Source organism: Siphateles boraxobius, unplaced genomic scaffold (assembly GCF_051911475.1).
Source record: "Siphateles boraxobius isolate OS27281-9 unplaced genomic scaffold, OSU_SipBor_1 7, whole genome shotgun sequence".
NCBI classification, from domain to species: domain Eukaryota; kingdom Metazoa; phylum Chordata; class Actinopteri; order Cypriniformes; family Leuciscidae; genus Siphateles; species Siphateles boraxobius.
The window spans coordinates 29257296-29278493 of record NW_027509197.1 but is presented as its reverse complement, the minus strand read 5'-3'; the positions used below and the strand labels follow the sequence as shown (position 1 = coordinate 29278493).

The 21198-nt window shown below is 37.9% G+C and overlaps 1 long non-coding RNA gene across 4 annotated transcripts; it reads right to left on the bottom strand.

The window, feature by feature from the left end:
• Positions 1-18722: 18722 nt before the first annotated feature.
• LOC143724035 (uncharacterized) lies at positions 18723-20172 on the bottom strand. Of its 4 annotated transcripts, none has more exons than XR_013197278.1 (4): positions 19971-20172; positions 19825-19882; positions 19594-19700; positions 18723-19500 (listed from the first exon to the last, which is right to left on the bottom strand). It is a non-coding gene; the product is annotated as an uncharacterized LOC143724035 (long non-coding RNA). The 4 variants fall into 4 exon arrangements; XR_013197276.1 differs by having other exon boundaries at positions 19594-19667; XR_013197275.1 differs by having other exon boundaries at positions 18723-19284; positions 19594-19667.
• Between the last annotated feature and the right edge of the window lie 1026 nt (positions 20173-21198).

Below are 21198 nucleotides of genomic sequence, written 5' to 3'. Positions count from 1 at the left end.
TTCTCTTTCTTCAACCGTAGAAAGTCTGTTTGACTTATCCTTACGAATCCATCGTTGAATGCGTGCGATTGCTCCTATTACCCGAGACCAAGATGAGAACTTCGACAGGCGATTTACAATAATTTCCTGTTCTGCTAACTTTGTGTAAAGTGTTTGAAAACATCTGACTTCTGAGTCACTTGGTTGTAATTCTGGAATATCATTGGCAGGAATAACCATTTCCTTATTCCATAGGAACCTTGGCCCTGTGAACCAGTCAGATGAAATCATTTCATCAACGGTAAGACATCTTGAGACATGATCCGCAGGATTCTCCTTTGTTGGAACAAACCGTCATTGCTGCGGAACTGTACTCAAGTGAATCCTTTGAACTCTGTTAGCAACAAACGTATGAAATCGTCTGGCCTCATCATTAATGTATCCTAGAACAACCTTGGAGTCAGTCCAGAAAAACTCTGTGATGTCAATATACCGAAGTTCTTGCTTAAGGATTTTACTGAAATTCACTGAAACTACTGCAGCCGTCAACTTCAACCTTGGAATAGTTGTAATCTTTAAAGGAGAAACACAAGACTTCCCCATGACAAGAGCAACATGGCCATCTTCCCTTTAATTTTTCAATCTCAGATATGAGCACTGTCCATAGCCACTAGTACTAGCATCTGAAAAATGATGCAGCTCTACTTCCTTTACCTTTCCAAACCCAGGAGGAGCATATGAGCGGGGAATATTCACTTTCTTCAAGTTGACCAAATCTCTTCTCCAGCACTCCCAACTTGGCTGCAACTCATTTCTCAGTGTCTCATCCCAACCTATACCAGGTCTGCATACTTCCTGAAGTATTTTCTTTCCATGAAGAATGAATGGAGCTAAGAAACCTAGTGGGTTACACAATGATGCAATCGTAGATAAGATTCCATGTCGAGTTTCTGGCTGTTCCTTGAGAGAAATATCAAACTTAAAACAATCAAGTTCCATGTTCCACTGAATCCCCAATGTTCGCTCTGTCAAGGAATCAAATGAGAGATCAGGTTATTTTACATTTATTGCTCGTTCTGAGGGATGAATACTTTCCAGCACAGCATTATACTTGGACACAAATTTGTGAAGTCTATGGCCACCAATGGCACAAAGGTCCCGTGCTTCTTGAGCAAGTTGAATTGCATCCTCTGTTGTTTGTACACTTGTAACACCATCATCTACATAGAAATCATTCATTACAAACTGAAATCCCAAAGGGTACTGATCCTTGTTACCTTCAGCAAAATGCTTCAATCCGTAGTTCACACATCCTGGAGATGAAGACACTCCAAAGAGATGAACTGCATTCTGTACTCTCGAGGTTGTTCTTTCAAGCCTCCATTTTTCCACCACAAGAAACGCAGAAAGTCTCTGTCTGCTTCGGGCATGTGGAACTGATGAAACATTTTCTCAATATCACATATTAAGGCAACAGGGTGCTGGCGAAATCTGAGAAGAACCCCGATCAAATTGTTCATCAAATCGGGTCCTTGAAGGAGATGATCATTTAAACTCATTCTGTCATACCTCGCAGAACAATCGAAAACAACTCTCAGCTTGTCTGTTTTTTTCGGGTGATAAACACCGCGATGAGGAACATACCATTTTCCACCTTCACTCCCTCCATCCTTAACTTCCTCTGCCTCTCCTCTGTCAATGACCTCCTCCATAAATTAAACATAATGCTCTTTGTACCTTTGGTCCTTTAACAATTTTCTCTTTAGATGGTTAAGTCTCACAAGAGCAAGTTGTCTGTTGTCTGCCAAATTAGGTCTCTTTAAAAGGTAGAGGCATTTCATAGTGTCCAGAACTTTCTCCTTATACCATCACTTAACTTGTTCAAAAAGGTGATGTCATCTTGGGAAAGAGTTTTGTCATCATCATTAGCATCCTTAAAATCAGATTCTAAAATGCCTATGGCATCTTCTGGAGTCAACGGAGGAATTTCTTTAACAGAAAGTCTATGACAGAGACTAGTGATACCTGAAGAGTCAAGCCTGGGTAATGAAGGTCCAACAATGCTCCAACCCAAATCAGTCTTGACAGCATAAGGTTCATCGTTCTCTCCTAAAATCACTTGTCTTGGTGCCAGTGCTCTAGCACAATTATAGCCAATCAAAAGACCAGCTTCACAGTCCTTCAAAGAAGGTATCTCTTCAACAATTGCAGAAAGATGATTCCAAAGTCAAGCGGTTTCACACGTAGGTATATGTGCATGGTTGACAGGAATACAGTCTTTAGTATAGACAGGGGGGAGTTCAATATAAGTGGCAGAACTATAACCCCTTACACGAAGTCCTGAAATCCTTTCACTCTTCACTATGGTATCCTTTCCAGTCATAGTGGTCAGTTTTAACTTGGCAGGAAGTTTATCTACTTGGAAGACATTGCTAACTTCTTGGTCGATAAAGGTTGTATCACTCTGTGAATCGAGCAAGGCATAAACTAGTTTTTCCGTACTTGCATTGTTGCTTGATAACCATACTGGCACAACCATCGATGTATAAGATGATCCCTTTCCGGCCACACTCAGAGACAGAACAGCTGTTGACTCATCTTCTGACCTTGGAGCAGATGCCGTTAATGGAACTAGCCTTTCTCTTTTGGTGAAGTTATCATCATGAAGGCAAGTAGGATGTTTCCTTTTACATGAGTTACAAGAATGACGATGACGACAGTCTCTTGCTCTATGGCCAGTTTTCAAACATCCATAACAGATTATTTTCCTTTATGTATGCCCGTCGTTCTGCTAGTGTCTTGGTCATCAGTTTGGAACAATCATAGAGCTGATGTTTAGGATCTTGACAAAATACACAGGAAGGTTTGACAGTTTTCTTGATGATCTTTGTTCTATTAAAACCCAAATCAGTCTGAGTATTAAGGACATTAGGCTTATTTCCTTTAGACTCTCTGAGATTTTATTTGTTAACAGATGTTAAACTGAGAGCATTAGATGACGTGACTGGATTACAACCAATCTCTGCTTCTAATGAAACGAATGCTGTAAAGGTCTTAAAGTCAGGAAAATCATTATTGTCTCTCAAGGCTTGTGTAACTTGTCGATTCCAACGTGAAGCAGCCCATTCAGGTAGTTTTTGAACTAACTTTTGGTTTTCGTCACAGTCATTTAAGATTTGTAGACTTGCAACATGAGGTATGGCATCTTGGCAGGCATTAAGAAAATCCGAAAATTCTCTAAGTCCAATAGCATCCTTTGATTGAATTTTTGGCCAATTTGCAAGCTTCTGGCGAAAAGCACGTTGAATCACAAATGGTTGACCATACCTTTGATCCAATTTACTCCAGGCTTCCTTATAAGCTTCGTCGTCACTCCTGTAGAAGGTACCATCCAAGGTTTTGCGTGCCGATCCACCCACATACCTTTTTAGATAATACAGTTTGTCAGCAGCAGATATACTCTTTCGATCAATCAAGGACATGAAGGAAGCCTTCCACTCAACATACTGAATTGGATCACCATTAAACACAAAGGGCTCTGGAGCTGGCAATCTGTTCAAATTTATACTGTCTTGTAAGGCTTGAACAAGAAAAAGCAGCTAATTTTGAGATTGAGATATATAATTAGCAGGTTGGCTAGAAAGGCTTGGAGGTAGGCAATGTTGTTCTCTGATAACATGGTTTGTTAAAGGATCAGCAACTTCTTGCACTGCTATCCGATTATAGGCCTCGAACCTTGCCTGTGCTACTTTTAAATCATTTTCTGCCTGTAACTGCTCTAGTTCACATTTTTGAGCATCTAAGGTTCTTTCTTGCCTTTCTTGCAATTCTTGAATTTTCTCCTTCCGTTTATTTTCCTCCATTAACATTTTGTACTCTACTTCCTTAGCCGCCAATTCTGCGGCTGCTTCAGCATGTTTTGATGCTACACATGAAGATGCAGTACGATGACTTAATTGAGCACTAAACTTATGGCTAATTCGAGAAACAGTGGAGCCATAGAACGAGCATGGCTAGATTCAAGTAAATCTTTTAAGCGATGTTTTACTTGTTCTACATCGAATTCATCAATGCCTGATATTCTTTCATAAGCAACTTTTATTATTTCTGTTGTCACCGCCTCACAAGCATCAATACGACGTCTCAATTCAGTAGATGGCGTGACATAATTTCGAACTTCAACATAGATACGCTTAACTTTCTCCTTTTCCTCTTCCAAGGTATCAATAAGAGTTGCTAGCTGGCTCTCAGTAATATCAGACTTGAGTTGATCTCTAGCCTTTCGTGCCAACATTTTTCATTGTTCGTACATGGAAATTATCTTTCTTTCTTTCTTCTGAATTTCATCTTTTTGAAATGCAAGCATTTTTTCTGTGGGATTTTGTGGACGAATGGAATGTCGGGGACCTTGAGATTCTGCTAAATCTTCTCGGAGTTTACGTTTAAGTTCACTCAAAGATTGTTCTTTAGCCTCAATTGTCTCTATTATCTGTTGTCGCTTTAAACTCTCTGTTGATGTTTGATACTCATTATTAAGGGTTTCAATATCGTGTTGGAGACTATTAATCAGCCCTTCACATTCAACATTATCAAAAGAACAATTTGACTCAATCATTTTAAAATTACCAGATTAACACACGCAGTAAAAAATGTTCAGCACAGTTAAAAAGTTATTCAAATTCACAAACCGTAATCATGTAGCCTCAAACATTAATACCAAGTGTTTTTGTGTTTTTAAAACAACCCTTTTTTAAAGACAAATATTTCCTTTCAAAACTTGTGTGTGTATGTATGTATGTATATATATATATATATATATATATATATATATATATATATATATATATATATATCACTTCTTCAAACACAATAAATTATTTGGTCTTTCAAAATGCTTTAAACATTTCAAACCTCTGTTTTAAGCTTAATGTCCTTTTACTGCTGTAGAAGTGCGTCAAAGGATAAATGTCACCTGAAGAAGAACACAGTCTTTCTCAATCCGTAGTGTAAGTTTAATCCTCGTTTTCAGCCGTAGTTATCCATAAACTAACCACATTTGACCATCGGAAATCGACCTGCTGCCCGTGAACATCCACTTATCACAGACCCTTCGGCATGGACACCAGTCATTAACACAGCAGACTCGAACGACGAATGTTCAAGCTCTTACTTTAGCTACCCCACTGGAATGATGGTCAAGTACTCCTTAAACTGATGTTTCCATTGGCGTTTTATTCGTGACACTCATGAAGACACCGTAAGAGCTACAGCAAAACAAACAATACAAACAAACACTGTATCACTCAAACCCGTTAACCAACATCACAATAAAACGATACAATTACAAAAATGATAAACATTAAACTTAGTTACCTTATAACCCTCAAGTGGGATGCACAAAAACTTCATGGGGAGAGAAAACCGTTGTGTATACAAGCTGCGTCCTTCACAGAAGTTTGCGCACATGCACATAGCGGAAACAGAGCGCGCTTTAAACACCCATGATGGCACACATTAAGGCCGTATCAAAATAAAAGTCCTTCAAAATAGCTGTACAAATAAATTGATAATGACCTTGTAAATTCAGACAATTTGGCCATCACTTACACTCAGTTTGAACTAAGGGACCCAAACTGTGCCAAGGAAATATCCCTCACACAATTACACCACCAGTCTAAACCGTTGATGCAGGACAGGATGGATCCATGCTTTCATGTAGTTCAGAGATGCTCTTCTGCAGACCTCGGTTGTTATTTGAATTACTGTTGCCTTTTTTATCAGCTCATACTAGTCTAGCCATTCTCCTCTGGCATCAACAAGGCATTTTCTCCCACAGAACTGGAGCTCACTGGGTATTTTCTATTTTTCGGACCATAATCTGTGAACCCTTGAGATAGATATGCATGAAAATCCCAGTAAATCAGAAATTTTTGGTATACTCAATGTTGGGTGATTTGTTATAATACTCAATGTTGCAAAAAACGTAAAGAAATCTTTCATTCAATGTGAGCAGATCTAAATGTAATATTGCAATCAACACCTTTTTTTTTAAAATTAATTCTCATTTCACATTACTGCAGTCGTAAGTAATAGTACAAGGTATTTATTTATTTATTTTGCCTCCTTATCTTGAATTTGGGCGTATTTTTGTTAATTTTAGTCGCATTTTATCCCCAAGCCCACATTTATTTCTGACATTGGTACATATATATTGTGGGATGAATTTTAATGGAATTCATATCATCAGATGGCACATTTCTGAACAAACAATGGACAGCCAGCAGACAGATATTATCGGCTCTCCTCAGCTGATATGAATAGAATTGGATAACAAGCGTGGAGAATGACTGCTTTCTTGTTCAAATTAATTGCTGCTCTGGGCGTCCCTCTAGGCCACACTGTCTGTTTTTGTGTGAGGTAAATGCCCCCCCATTCAGCAGCCCATTTAATGTTAATGGGCATTATTTAAACAACTGTTCAAGAGTAGATTAAGTTGGATTTGGCTCAAGCAGACTTGAGGGAGCTGTGTTTTCCCTCACACACACACATACGTGCAGGCTGACACGCTATGCAGGTAGACAAGAGCTTAGGATGGCAAAAGTCAGGATATACTACATGAGGTCACCCAAACACGTATCAATAAAACTAAGGCTTTTAGCTTCCACATGGTATCAGGGATCAGCCAGGCTCCATCACCATCCAATCACAATTACCTGAGTATTAATCACCAGCACCTGCACACCATCACCAACAAACACTTATAAGCACACACCTCACTCTGGCACTTTGTCTGGTCTCGTACATGAGTAAGGACTCACCTCATTGTCATTTATCACTGTATATATATATTATACCTTCCATGCATCATTGGCAAAGTATCTTCATCTCCCAGAGTGTGTCTCCTAGTCTCTTCCAGTTCTTCGTGGTCGTCGTCGTCGTTTTCATCTTCCTGCAATCACTTACCTCTCTTCCCGCACTGGTGTGTGCTTCCACCATCCTCCGCTCCATCATCCACGACATCCTCAACCATCTAAACAGAAAAGACTGTCAGTATCTCCGTTCATCATTACTCATAGACATTTACCTTTAAAGGTTCCTGCAACTGCTATTTGCTTCATATTGTCAATAAACCTGTTTCTCATGTTTAAGTCTAATTATAATAAAACATCTTTTTAATTTCATTTTTATGTTTCTGATCAGATTTCAGAAATATTCCAAAATCTTTAGGTTTTGTCTGAATTTTTTTTATCATTGTATTAGAAACAAATGGCATTAGACTATAAATATACAAATGGAATGCAAACTATAACTTTTTTTTTAAGATAACTTTTCTCAGAAGGATTTTTTTTCTACTGTCCCGGTTAGGGTGACCACCATCAAACAAACCAAATGTGGGACAATGGGGGATATGTTACCAACACTAAAACATAACCTGAAACTGTTATATAATGTTTATCTAACTTAATAAAAACATTTGTATTCTGCCTTTCAGCTAATAAAAATTATTTGTTCTTTAGTCCCTTACATAAAACACCATTACATCACAATATAAAATAACATGTCTTTATTTTACATGACATTTAAATTCAACATCACTGAGCCCAAAGACAGCAGGCATCATGCAGATCATTATTTTTGAAACAGTTCTGACCAAGTCCAAATAAATAATGAACAAATAAAATATATAAACCATCATGAATTTAGATCACTGACAGTCTATTAAGAATGTATTAAACCAAAAACGTTCATATTTTTTTTTTTTTAGAAAGGATGTGAATTAAGACAACCACAACAGGAAACAAGTTGATAAATTCTGTTAAATTTAATTTACTGAATTATCCATTTGTTTTCTGACAGGGAACACATGGAAGGAATCATTGCTACACATTTTGATCGACAGCCGTCACAACCTACTAGTGACCGAGTTTACTCCTTTGCTTTCAACCATTGGATAGGATTTTAAAAACCGCTGTTGTATTTGTACTTCTGACGAAGCGCTGTTGAATATACAGTAGGTGAAAAACTACGCCGCAAAAATAATAAATAAAATGCTTTCTTAAAAAGGCAAAAGAATGCATGCACGTTTTCTTAATTTTATGATAATTAAAAACCAACAGACTGATGAAAATGCAGGTAATTTTCTCAATATGCGACGTGCGGGACAAGGGGTGAAAATGCTGTGCGCTACAACGCAAAGTGGGACGGGTGGTCACCCTAGCCCGGTTGGGCTTGTGGTTAAATTTTTAGATATCATTAAACATCGAAATTTTCACGTACAGAAATTGAATAAAAGAATCAAATGTAAAATTACACTCACTGTATAAATTAAATAAAAATCCTAGGGGTGTAACGGTTCACAAAATTCACGGTTCGGTCGATACGATACAATGGTGTCAGGGTTCGGTACATTTTCGATACAGCAAAAGAAAGAAATGCCAGAGAAATTTACTATTTATTAAAAGAAAAAATATTTTTACATAATTGTGAGTTTTCCTCCATCTTGAAACTTTTAGTTTTATAAATGGGGGTAATCTTTGGATGATGAACAAATAATGCTTCGGTCATCACATTAAAAATAACATTTAAATATGATAATATTTGAGTTTTGAAGAGCTGGAAAAAGATGTGTGATTCTTTAAAGCATTTTACTATTTCTGCCAAACTTTCATGGTTACAGTGAGTGTTACTACATTAAATCCATGGTGAATGTTGCTGATCTGTGGACTTAAAAGTAGTAGGGTTATTAGTCTGCTGTCACTTTAAGAGCTGCACGTACCCAAAACACTGTTACACACACGTTTTCTTTCAAAAATGTTTCTGTTCACTGAAGACATAGCCGACTATGTTTCACAAGGAAGTATACTCACTCCTATGTGCATTTTGACATATTTCTTTGTGAATTTGTCTGTTCAAACGCAAGAAGATGTGAAAGAAAACTCAATTCAGTAGGGCTATTCACGCTCTGTCTGAAAGGCAGCTTTTTGGGCACGAGCTTTCCACTTTTAGTCATGAGTTGATTGTGTCAGTATGCTGATCTAGAGAGTGGCGGCAGGTTATGCACACTAATCAGTCTGTGCATCATTTACCCACTGTTGTCTGACCCTGTGTATACGTTTTTAAGCCAGTAGTTTAAAAGTTAATACTTTTCTTTTGAAGGCTGCAAGATTTATTTTCCCTTAATCCAAATTTACTAAAATAATTGCACTGCTTGGTAGTGCTACCTGCATGTATTTGACAGCATGTAATTCTTGCAAACTTATTTACATTAGCTAATTACCTCACTTCCACTTGCAGGTAGACAGTGCTCTCATTCCCAGTCGGAGTGTTTTGTGGCTGAGAGTGAGTTGGGGAAGACTGATCTCTTTCTCTTGCCGACTGGAAAGTGATTTAGGTGAGACTTTTTCTATCTAGAAGTTGTCTATCTGGGCAACCTCGTGACGAGACTCGGAAATTCAGCCTCTGTTTCTAAGACTACTATGGCCTCATTCTGAGTTCATCGAACCCCCCCCCCCCCCCCCCATCATCACTCCTCCCTCCTCTTCCTCTTCTTGCGCTTTGCTTTCCAATGTGTAATTACAAGACTCCAGTCAAGGAAATGCGATGATGTCATCACACTCACTGTTGGTTATGCATGCGTTGCCTCTACATATTGTTTGGACATTGATTGGGGTTTACAATGATCAACATACAGGCAATGTTAAATCCTTGAATATATATTTGTTTTTTGTTGTTCATTGTTTTTGGCTCACAAAATCACAATTTTTCTCGTTATGTAACTGCTTTATTAATTGTAATGATTTTGTAATAATAATTGTGCAAGAATTGTTCGTGGAAAGAATGCAATAAATGGGTTCTTGCTTAATTATGAAATGATTAAGAACGAACTGAGGCGTGTCAACTGAATTATAATACCTGTTGTTTTGGGTTGTGTTTTGTCCCGCCCCACTTAATGAACTGAAACGGGGTGGAAATGAGAAGTGAGTGGGGGTGGTGTGGACAGCTGGCCCGTCTGATCCCCTGAGTCTGCTCCTAAATTGGTTTTAGCAGCACTAATAAAGCTGATTATCTCTCCGCTTCCAAGTCCCACTAACCCTGACACCCGGGCAGCTGGGGCTCTCGTACGCCAGGCCGGCCCCAGCTCACCCGCTGCAGTCACTCCGCTTCCCTCCTTTTCTCTCTGCTCTTATCAGTCTAAGCAGCTGCCATTCATCTCTCATTGATGCCTCCGTTTAGGGTGGCACATGATGCTTTTTAGTCTATTTATATTAGGACTGTAAATCGTTTAAACTTTAATTGACTTAGATGATATGTAAATTATTTAAAATTTAGGTCAGAATTTAGTTTTTTTTAATCAGCCTATCACTGGCCTGCAGTCCACATCAATTATTTTTTCCAATTCAGTTTGTTAATCTGTCTGATGTAGCAGCATAGTCTTCTGCAAATATTTTTGGCTCCAATGACATATTTCTTTTGTCGTTCAAAAGTTAAAAGCACCTGCTAAATTAATACAATTAAATGTAAATGTAGACTGGAGGGCTGTTCTAACAGGAGGCGTTCTTGTATTGTTTTTGTCATATATTTTTGTCATATATTTGTTTGGTCTATTTACACTTGTCGATTGATGACTTTTGGTCTCGTCACTGCTTTTCTGCATTTAATGCCATAATGCCAAATTAATGCCATGAGCATTGATTACTTGCTTTTTTTATCACATTATTGTTTTTTTTAAATAATTAATGTTCAATTTACTTAATTTTACAAATTTTACTTTAATATTATTGGCACCGCTTTTATTAGTTTTAGGGTTAGACATTTTATTATGTTACACAATTTACATGCTCCATGCATAATCTGTTAGTTCTGATCCTATATTTTGATTAGACAGTTGGCAATATATAGTGCTGATCTTTCTAACACTGTTGCATTCCACCTGTCTGTGTTTGCACTGATCCCTTCATCCGTTTGCATTTTGTAACTAAACTATTGTTTAAAAGTTTTGGGTCAGAAAGATTTTTTTTTTTAAAGTAAGAAAATAAATTCATATTTTTATTTAGCAAGGATGCATTAAATTGATCAAAAGTGACAGTAAAGACTTAAAATATTCTTTTGTAAAATATTCTTTATTCAAATGTTCTTTTGAACTTTCTATTCATCAGAGAATCTTGAAAAAAAAATCTATCACAGTTTCAACAAAAATATTGAGCTGTGCTAGTGGAGTAATGGCTGCTGAAAATTCAGCTTTGAATAGTTTTACTGTATTTCTGATCAAATAAATGCAGCATTGGTAAATTCTGAGAGTTCTTTCAAAAACACTTACAAAATCTTACCAATCTCAAAGGTTTGAATGGTATACTTTCAATTGTGAATCTATTGAAGTATCTTTTGTCCTAATTACGTTCTAATTTAATCATATTTAAAAAATAAGCTCTATTAGATATTACTCATCCTACATTTTTGTGCTTCCTGGTGTGCCTTCATAGTGGATGTACAGTAGTTTTTTTTTTTTTTTTTTTTTTACAATTTGTGGTTTAAAACTCTCCCTTATGATTAAAAGAAATGATTAAAGAGAATCCAATGGAAAATTGGATCTGTAGTGGCTGTGTCAGATATGATATAACTCCTTAATTCCTTTTCTTAATTACATGTGAATTTTTCGAATTATTTCTTGTAAGTGTCATTTGTTTCATTGGGTCCAGTTGGCGCACGCATCCAGAACACATGGCTTTCCGTAACACCCACATCAAGGTCTCACAGACAACCCCCATGTTAATAAAAACATCAGATATTCCAATCCCATTCAAATAAGTACATAAAATCACAGGCATCCAATGTTAATAACTGTAACCATCAAACAGCATTTGGAAAACAAATTTAGTCCGATAAGTGCTTGAGAACAAGTTCATTAGCTATAAGTCACGTGTTGGTTAATTGAAAGGTTATGAATCTGCTCATTAAATTTGGCTTTCTATTTTAATGCACAGTGAGATTGTAATTGTAACACCGACTGTAGGAACATCATGTGCTGTTCTGTCCTTCCTCTCTGACGCACCCTCTGAAAATGAACTATACAGTTCATCCTTCTTGTTTTGCAAAACATTAAAGGCACCCAAAAAGGGCTTACCATGCAATCATGGTCCCTGCTACCTAGTTTTGCATTCACTCCTTTAATCACTTTCTATCCCGGCACATTCTGTCTCTGTACTGCAGAATTTACATTCTCATGTCAGACATTTTTAATAACTATTTTGATAACTGGTCTTCACAACATTGTTTTTCCTGATTAAGTAGTCAAAATTTGCTCTGCAGCTGTTCTCAGACTGAAATCAGCCATCAGTATTTTATTAAACATGTAAACAGAAAATTACCTCGTAAACATGCCACTTTGCTTTGACATTTTAATGAGTACACGGCAAGACGCAAGTTTCTGCTGTTTATAGAATATAATCGAATATACCAGATGGTTTACACTCTACGTTCTGCAATTGAGTCAAACATCTTAAAATGGTTTCATGTTGTTGCGTTTCCTGTAACTGGACTGTGAGGTTGCCGGTGGCCTATAAAAAGAAAAAAAAAGCACATTTTTGAAAGCCAATTCCGATAAATAACTGTGATTTATCAAATTGGTTCAATGGATGGTGGTTTTGCTCATGTTTGGGGAGATTGTGGAGTACTTTACAGTAAAGTGAGGAGCAAAAAATAAGATATTTGGGTAGAGGAAGGAGGGAAAGGGGAGTAAGAATTTGGACCTGTTGGATTGAAACCCAAATTGCCCTTAAGAACGGGAACTGCCTGAGAGCAGGAAACAACTTCAAAGCCTCGGATACGTCTCAAACATTTGTAGACACCACAATTGCGATGTACTTTTCTCTGCTGCCTGGTTTTTATGCTGGAATGCTGGGAAGTATACTTGGCTGTTTGACTAGCTTAATTGACAATAAACAGATTGTTTTTTTGTTTTGTTTTTTCCCCACAAGATGTCCTATACGACTTTTCTTACACTAACTGGAACATTACCAGAACCAGTGCACAGCAGATGTGGAGTCAATGGCTGAGTGTGAATTACACACAGGCTGATATATGTCTTCTGAGATGGTCATTTTACTCTCACTCATTTCAGACTTTCTGAGATTTGGCTACACATGTGAAACTCTCATTATGTTCATCTTACTTCCCTCATAAATTTGGAAAGTCTGATGTAGCAAGGGTGAATAAGTATTTTCTTTTACATTGTGTAGTTTATTTATGGTTTTTAAAGACGAGGGCATGTTTTGCAATCTGTTGTTACTGCAGCTGACTAATCTAACTAGTTTCTACCAAGATTATATTGTACACATTAAAAAGGTATAGGAAGAAATGATTAGAATTCCAAAGGTATTGGAAGTGATCTTTATAAATAAACTGCATATTTGAAGTTTAATCAACTACATTCTCTCCTAAAAAAAACCCCTCTTAAAACTACATTCCGTGACACAACAACATTAGTATTTGTAAACTTATGGTGGGTTTGCTCCTCTGCAATGACACTGGCTGTGAGAGAGGCTGCATCAACTTTATAATTACTGAATTGTTTTTACTCCAATTTGTTGGGGGAAATATGAACATTTAAACAACAATAAACCATAATGACTTGTCTTCATGACAGATTTATTCAAACATTACATTAAATAAGACATCACAAGTTAAGTCAAAATATAATGAATATGTCAGTGCATATTAGCAAAATTCTCTTCTCTAATGTTATTTTCTTCTTGCTAACTAATGACTTTATGGATATTAAATAGCTTTCTTGAGGTAAATGTAACGTTAAATTACATTGTATGCCTACAAGCAGTTTCATTGATGTCTTTCCCCGGTTGAATCACTGATCGAGTGATTACATGAGATTGGATTCATTTCGGTAAGTTAATGGGTCTTTCAACATCTGGTTTACTCATGTTTATTTTGTGCTGTCACGCCATATTAAAAATCGCCCAAATAAATTTTTTGTTGAATTTTTGTTGAATTTCATAATAAAATCCACAGAATTTCTAAGACTTTAAATTAATATTGTCAATCCAGAGCTGTTGTACATACGGTTACCTTTATTTATATAGCGCTTTGTAGAGATAGTCAAAGCAGCTTTACAGGAATAAAGAGGAAAGTAATGATTCAATAATGCAAACAGAGTTCAATTCAGCTGTAAAGCATGCAGCTCTACAAATAATGTTAATAATATAGTACACAATATTACAAATTTTTTTAAATTTTTTTTTTAATCAAATAAATGCAATCTTGGTAAGCATAAGATACTTTTTTTTTTAAAACATTAAAAATCTTACTGATCCCAAACTTTTGAACAACGTATATTCATAAATAGATAATGAAAGTGTGTGTGTGTGTATATATATATATATATATATAATATCGTGCAACAGTTAATGTATTCCAGTAATTCAAATTAAAAGGTGAAACTAATATACCTAGTATATATAACTATATAAATATGCATGATTATACTTTTCAGAGGGCTGACATTTCTGTATTTAATTTTTTATTTATTGATTGATTTCATGCAATATTCTAATTTTCTGAGATTTTGAATTTGGGGTTTTCATAAGCTGTAAGCTATAAAAATCAAAATTATAACTTTTGTACGATATTCGAATTTTTCAAGTTTCACCTGTGTGTGTATATATATTTATTTTTATTTTTTATTTTTTATTTATTGTTTATTTATATTCAGTACTTTCATGGTTTTGCTAATGCATCATTGTCAGTAAAAAAATTGCTTTAACACATAATTTACAATATTTGAAAGGAATTAAATGAAATATGCCATTTTGGCATTTCATACTCATGAAACAGGATGAAATCAACATCAGTTCAGATCAGTCAAACCTTTTCATGGCTCATTAATTCAGCAAGAGAAGTTTGTAATTTATCTCTGAAGACATTTCAAGTCTGTAGCTTATGTATCTCTATCAGGGTGAACATGTGTGATGCAGGTTGCTAAGCAGAACAACAGAAGTAACACGTCAGAACAAGCACGTTTCAACACATCTTGTTGGACCCTTCACAATATGTGGAGTTAAGATAAGATTGATATGCTATGGATTTTAACATTGTAATTTCGAAGTAACTCTGTCCTGTTCCCCTGTTGAAGGTGATCTCTTCATCATTATCTTTTTTACGATGGCAAAATACTTTCTCCTGTCCAAGTTTAGCACAGAGTAACAATGTGTTATGTTAGTCATTTGTTCAGAAAACACTGGGCTCAAGCAAGTGATTTTTAAAAGCAAGGCATTTTTAATTAGTCAACATCATTTTCTATTCTGCACTCTGTGTTGAGTGTTGTGTGGCAGCTGAGGTTGTGGGCAGAGCCTGACTGAGTCACACTGGCAGGAGCTCAGAGTGGCGGTTCACCACAGTCAGCGCTGAGAGCAGAGAAGCACAGCAGGACCTAGAACACAGTCAAACGCCAAGTGCAAATGGCCCAGAGCTGTTAAATATTTAATGTCTAACACCCTTCTCACGTGTGGAAAAAAAACCAGCTACAAAAATACACAACAAAGTCCCGTTGAGAGCCAAATGCTACTCTGTAAAAACAAACCATTCTGCCTCCGTTTTACCCCACAGCGCTTTCAATTGATTGAATCAAATTTGACAATATGCTATCTTAGTTGATTTATTAGATGAACTGCTTATCAGCAGTGCTTAAAAAAGCACCCAAATGAAGACACTGGAGCTGAATAGACCTTATGCCAAATACATGTTTTATGCTATGACAGTTGTAAGTTCATTATCATAAAATAAACAATAAATTGATTTCTATAAAGTCTCTTTTTTAATTCCTATAGACCTTGATCAGGGTTGGGCCGTATTTATTTGTTTGACAGGAATGAAAACAAGGCTGTGAGGGATAGTCTTTACAATAGCATGCACTGTATAAATATGCTACATCTTGTCATTTTCTAAGTTTACAACTTTTGAAATGGTTTTATGGAGTTTTTGTCTACTGAAAGTTCTTTTGGAAAGATGTTTTATCAGCTGAACAATTGGCATGTTGGTAAACAACAGTCCAACCCATTGAACACACTGTACCTCACAGCCTCGTTTTCATTAATGCAATCAAATATGGCACTACCCTAAGGTCTATAAGATTTACAAATTGCCTATAGAAATGTATAGGGTTTATTTTCTTAAACTGAAAGCAACCGTGATGAACTGTTTATACCAATGCCCTTTATTTAAAGTTAGCAAACTAGAACTAATGGCATTATGATTATCCCACACTTGTGGTGTTGCACTTTAAAGGGATAAGCTACTTTAATAATTGCTTAAGTATACATATAAGTGTTTCCTGTGCAGCAATAAATGAAATAGCTTCTTAAAAAGTTTTTCAGTGCTAACACACTTTTTCCTCCCAGCTTAATATGCAGAGATAACTGTAAGTAAGCTATTTGTAGATTGATTATACAAAATTTGTATACACTGTGTACCCAATGAGATGATTTGTGGGCGGGGCTATCTGTTTGGCCGACCAATGACAGTGGGTAGAAACATTGTAAACAGTCTTTATTTTTCAATTTTGTTTAGTGTCTTTAAACACAGCTGCATGTAAAAGGCCCATTAAAATGATAAAATGTATTTATCCCACAAACATTCTTTCCTTGTATTCGAATTCCTTCCCTTGCTCTGTGTTTGTAGCATTTATTTCATGTGTCCGTGTTGCTGGGTGTTTATGCATGTGCATGCATGTAGCGTGTTTTGTTTTCAGCAGCACTATTCCTGTTTTTAGAGCACATAACCTTGGATAACTACTTTTCCCTTTGATTTCTTAGCTTCAGGGTACTTATGCTGTCTTTGTGATAAAAAGGTGAACAAAAGCCAAGTTGGTTCATTCTCTTGTGCTTGTAAAAGTCACATGACACTGTGTTAATTGAACCCTTCAAGCACATATTTGACAACTTTGAGTCTGATCTGTGCTGATGTACAGCCAATGCCATAATCTATTTTAGTGATCCATGGTCTATTTAGTGAAGATGACAGAATTTTAATTTTTGGGTGACCAATTCCTTTAATCCTTGATCTGTCTCATGAGTCTCATAAATCTCAAACAAAGACCAATCCACCATGGATGGTTCATTGTTTGCTAAGGCAAAAACCCAACAACGAGTAGCACTTGGGGAATGAGCCATTGACAGTAATGTTCAGTGCCATTTTGGTCTATATCCAGTTTGATGGCTCTCCTCACATAACTTTGATGAAACCAGCGCAGCTTGAGCAGCAAAGTCCATTGAAAGGTCACCCATCACATCTCAATGATGTAATTCAATGCTGACACATCTGGAGCTTGTCAAAGTATGTGGGTGTGCGTGTGTGCACATGTAAGTGTGAGCATGTGTTCATGACTTTCATACATGTTTGTGCATGTCTTGAAACAGAAAAGCGTCACTCTTCTGGTAATGTGAGATGCTCTGTCATGTGTGTTTGGGACGTAGAGAACGCAAGGGCGTAGCAACCATTATAGCCGCTTTTAGAAATGTCTTAGTTCATCCCTCCTACTTTGAAGGGGATAATCAATTATATTTAAGAGTTTCGTTTTGCTTGGCTGCAGGGCAAATTAAGAAATGTTGCTGGTCCTGTAATATTATGACTTTAAGACCAAGTAGAAGCCTTGGAGCTGGCAGTGCATTTTTATGAATACTTCTTTTGCGTTGTTTTGCTAGGTTTGATCCTGTACTTTATTTTAGATGTGTGTCTTTAGGGTATAATACAATACAATACAATATAGAATTTCAATATAAAAATTTTATAATGGTTTTGAAAGAAGTCTCTTACCCACCAGTACTGCATTTATTCTATAAAAAATAAAGTAAAATACAGTAATATTGTGATATATTACAATTTAATAATAAATTTAATACAGTTTAAATTGTAATTTATTCCTGTGATGGCAAAGCTGAATTCTTCATTGTGACATGATCCTTCAGAAATCTGATTTGGTGCTCAAGAAACATTTCTTATTATCAGTTGAAAACAGTTGTTCTGCATGCTAAAAATGTTGTGTTGTTCCCTCCTCGGTCTCGATCGCTTTCCTTTCACCCTCGGTCCTTTCGCCACGGGGACCTCTTGATCGTGGGGCCTGGTGCGATGTATCGTTGCACCGCCCCTATGGACGGCCCTGTGCACATACATGTTTTGTTATCCATCTGCACAGACACGCTATATAAGAAGTGTTCTTAATGGCTTGAGCAATAGTTAAAAAAATCCCTTGACAAAAGAACTAATTCAGTGTATGATACTGTCCCATCTTCAGTTACCTCATGGCAATGGTTCAATCAGATTCTCAAGCATGACTGATGGGTCTTTCCCAAACAATGTGAACATTATCTATTTACCACTGAAAAAACAGCTCACACCAATGGAATCAGAGTCAAAGCCAAGTTAGAGCAATTAGCTAGTGTTTGCTTGTCCTGTCCTTTTCCCCTGCATTGCAGTGGCTGCTGCTCTGTTTTTGGATCTTGGATCAAACACTGGGGAGCGGAGTATATTTAGTCCATAGATCTCGTCTCTCACAATGTGCTGTTTTAGAAAATTATTTAAATGAAAACTAGAACAGTAATCAAGATTTTTAGCAGGTCCTCTTCATTTAATGGAAGTCAATGGGTGCCATCACTTTGAGATTCATATAAACATGCAGACAAAACAAAATTAATACCTGCGGCTCCAGATGATACACTGAAGCTAAATGATCGATCTATATGTGACCCGAGCGTGGCTGACTCCGGACCGAATCGACTACGCCACCTGGTGCCTCTCACACCAAGATTTATGTATATTTATACTTAACTGCGGAATCTCTAACATAAGGCAAACAGGTTCGTGGTTATGCACCCAAGATGAAACTATACAGAGACGTGCTTTGCGTACAAAAGATAACAATGCTTTATTGAGCCATCATATAAAAAATAAAATCATCAACAGCATCAGCATCATCCCATGGGCATGGTAAGTACAAGCAGAGAGGCTTGACCGCAAACGAGGAAGACCCAGACTGGTGTTGGCTGTTACCAGCAATGATATATGAATTAATAGAAAAATGTTGGTTTGCTGTCAGGGTAGGTTACCTGTCCAGAAATAGTGTGAAACTCACCAACCGTGCTCTGAACTCTGATGCCTAAAGTTAACCACACGCACACATACATGGGCACCACCACTGCAAATAGTGATTCAATCAATATATGGTGAAGTGCAGTTTACCAGTATAATACACCGTGCGCAAAGACGGTCCCAGGAACCTCTCGTGAACAGCCCCCTGGTACTCTGGCGGGTAAAGACAGAAAAGTTATTATCGCCAGCAGAATAGTTTCAGTTGGACCAGATACTAAAATGCTGGAACAGCCAACACCGCCTCGATCGAACGGAACAGCGGGTGGAAATCACCACTGCGCAACTCAACAAACAAAACGAAGAAAAATATATAAAAAACAACAACTAATAATACACGTAATTTAGGCAAGGCAAAGCAGCAGGAACAGTCTGCATAGAAACACAGCAGCATTAAAGTTAGTACTTGACATACCCATACCTAGATGGCCACGTAAGATACAAAACATTCCACTTTTCTTTTACCTCAATGTAGCGCATCAAATGACCCGGTGGAAAAACCGCCCTTGCACCGGTCTTCCAGAATCCTACAATCACCACTGTTACATAAAACATATTCCTTAAATGTGTTTCTATTAAAAAAAAAGAGTAACAATCATTGCATCGAGACTCAGGAAATACAATCAGTCTCAATCCAAATGTATTCACAGTTTTTAGTCCTAGAACATCGGTTATATTCACACAATAACCATTTACCTTTTAGGTATCACGTCTGGCTTTATATACCGTTATCAGTGGGTGCCTTGCCCAGGACCTACGTGCGAAGTTACAATACATATCAATACATGTCATGTCCCGACAATGATGTGCACATTATAATATTAAAAAAACAAGACACACACAATTACCTTCGGCAGTAACCAACGTGACTACCCGGAAGCGTCTGGCAATCGGTCTCACCCCTTAGTTGTATACGCGAACCACTTCCACGATAACAAACACAGTATGGTTGTCCGGACACTGGGATTCTCTCTTTGTCCGACCGTGACAACCTATTTTATAGCCACTGACTTAGTTACCAATGAATGGTTAGCCACCCAGCGGCTGCTAGGCACCGCGACGTCAGTGGACTACCGTAGCGGCCAAGTGACAAACTTGACGTCAGCAGACTACCATAACCTCAGAGGGACAAACTTCACCCCGACTGTAACTAATCTGCTGGTTACACTCTACCCCCCCCCCCCCCATTTGTTATCGGCGTCCCGCAGATAAGCTCGATAGATCATAACCCTACCTTTCCTTAAAAAGAATAAAAGAAAAGTGCAAGGGGGTAACCTAATACCAAGGACGGAAAACCGTTGACACTTTACTGCTAGACCCAAGTACTTGAGAGTTAGTAGCCCCATCTGCCCTACTCACCACTGGAACTGGAAGGTGGTGTAGGTTGGCATGTCTTCCTGCAGTAGTCCGAGCGGTTCTCCGGGGTGCCACTGAACCAGCTGGTGTCTCGTCCGTGATGGGGGCGACATGCGGGGAATCGGGCAAAGCCAGCATGGGGGCATCCACTGGAAAAGTTGTGGCAAGCGGGGTAGGTGGAAGCTCTTCCCGAGAGCGTACCAGAACCCATTGGCCAGGGGTGTCACCCTCTGCTGACTGGCTCATCTCCCCCTGCAGTTCCACAGGCCTGTCGGGTGTTTGTGGGTCCTGGTCCAAGTGGGCAGGCTTTAGCATAGTTCGATGTCCTTGTCGTACCTTGCTTAGGTCCTGTGCTGGAGCCACAGAGTATAACACCCCACCAAGTGGGGGTGCACGGATGACCTGATGAATTGTGGCGCCCCAGCCATCTTGGATCGGCCCCTCGTTGTATGGTCTCTGATGTAGACGTGTATTGTGACGCCCCAGCCATCTTGGATCGGCCCCTCGTTGTATGGTCTCTGATGTAGACTGGCAGAAGGAGACCCTCGTTGTATGGTCTCCTTCTGCCAGTGGCTCCCTCCGGATTTTCTGGTCATGCCGTTCTTTTCTCCTGAAAGCAGCAGCTTGCATACGCTCCTTGGCATTCTGGAAGGCCACATTAAGGCGCCACTGGTGCTCTCGGACCCATTCACACACATGCCCATGGGCAGGCTC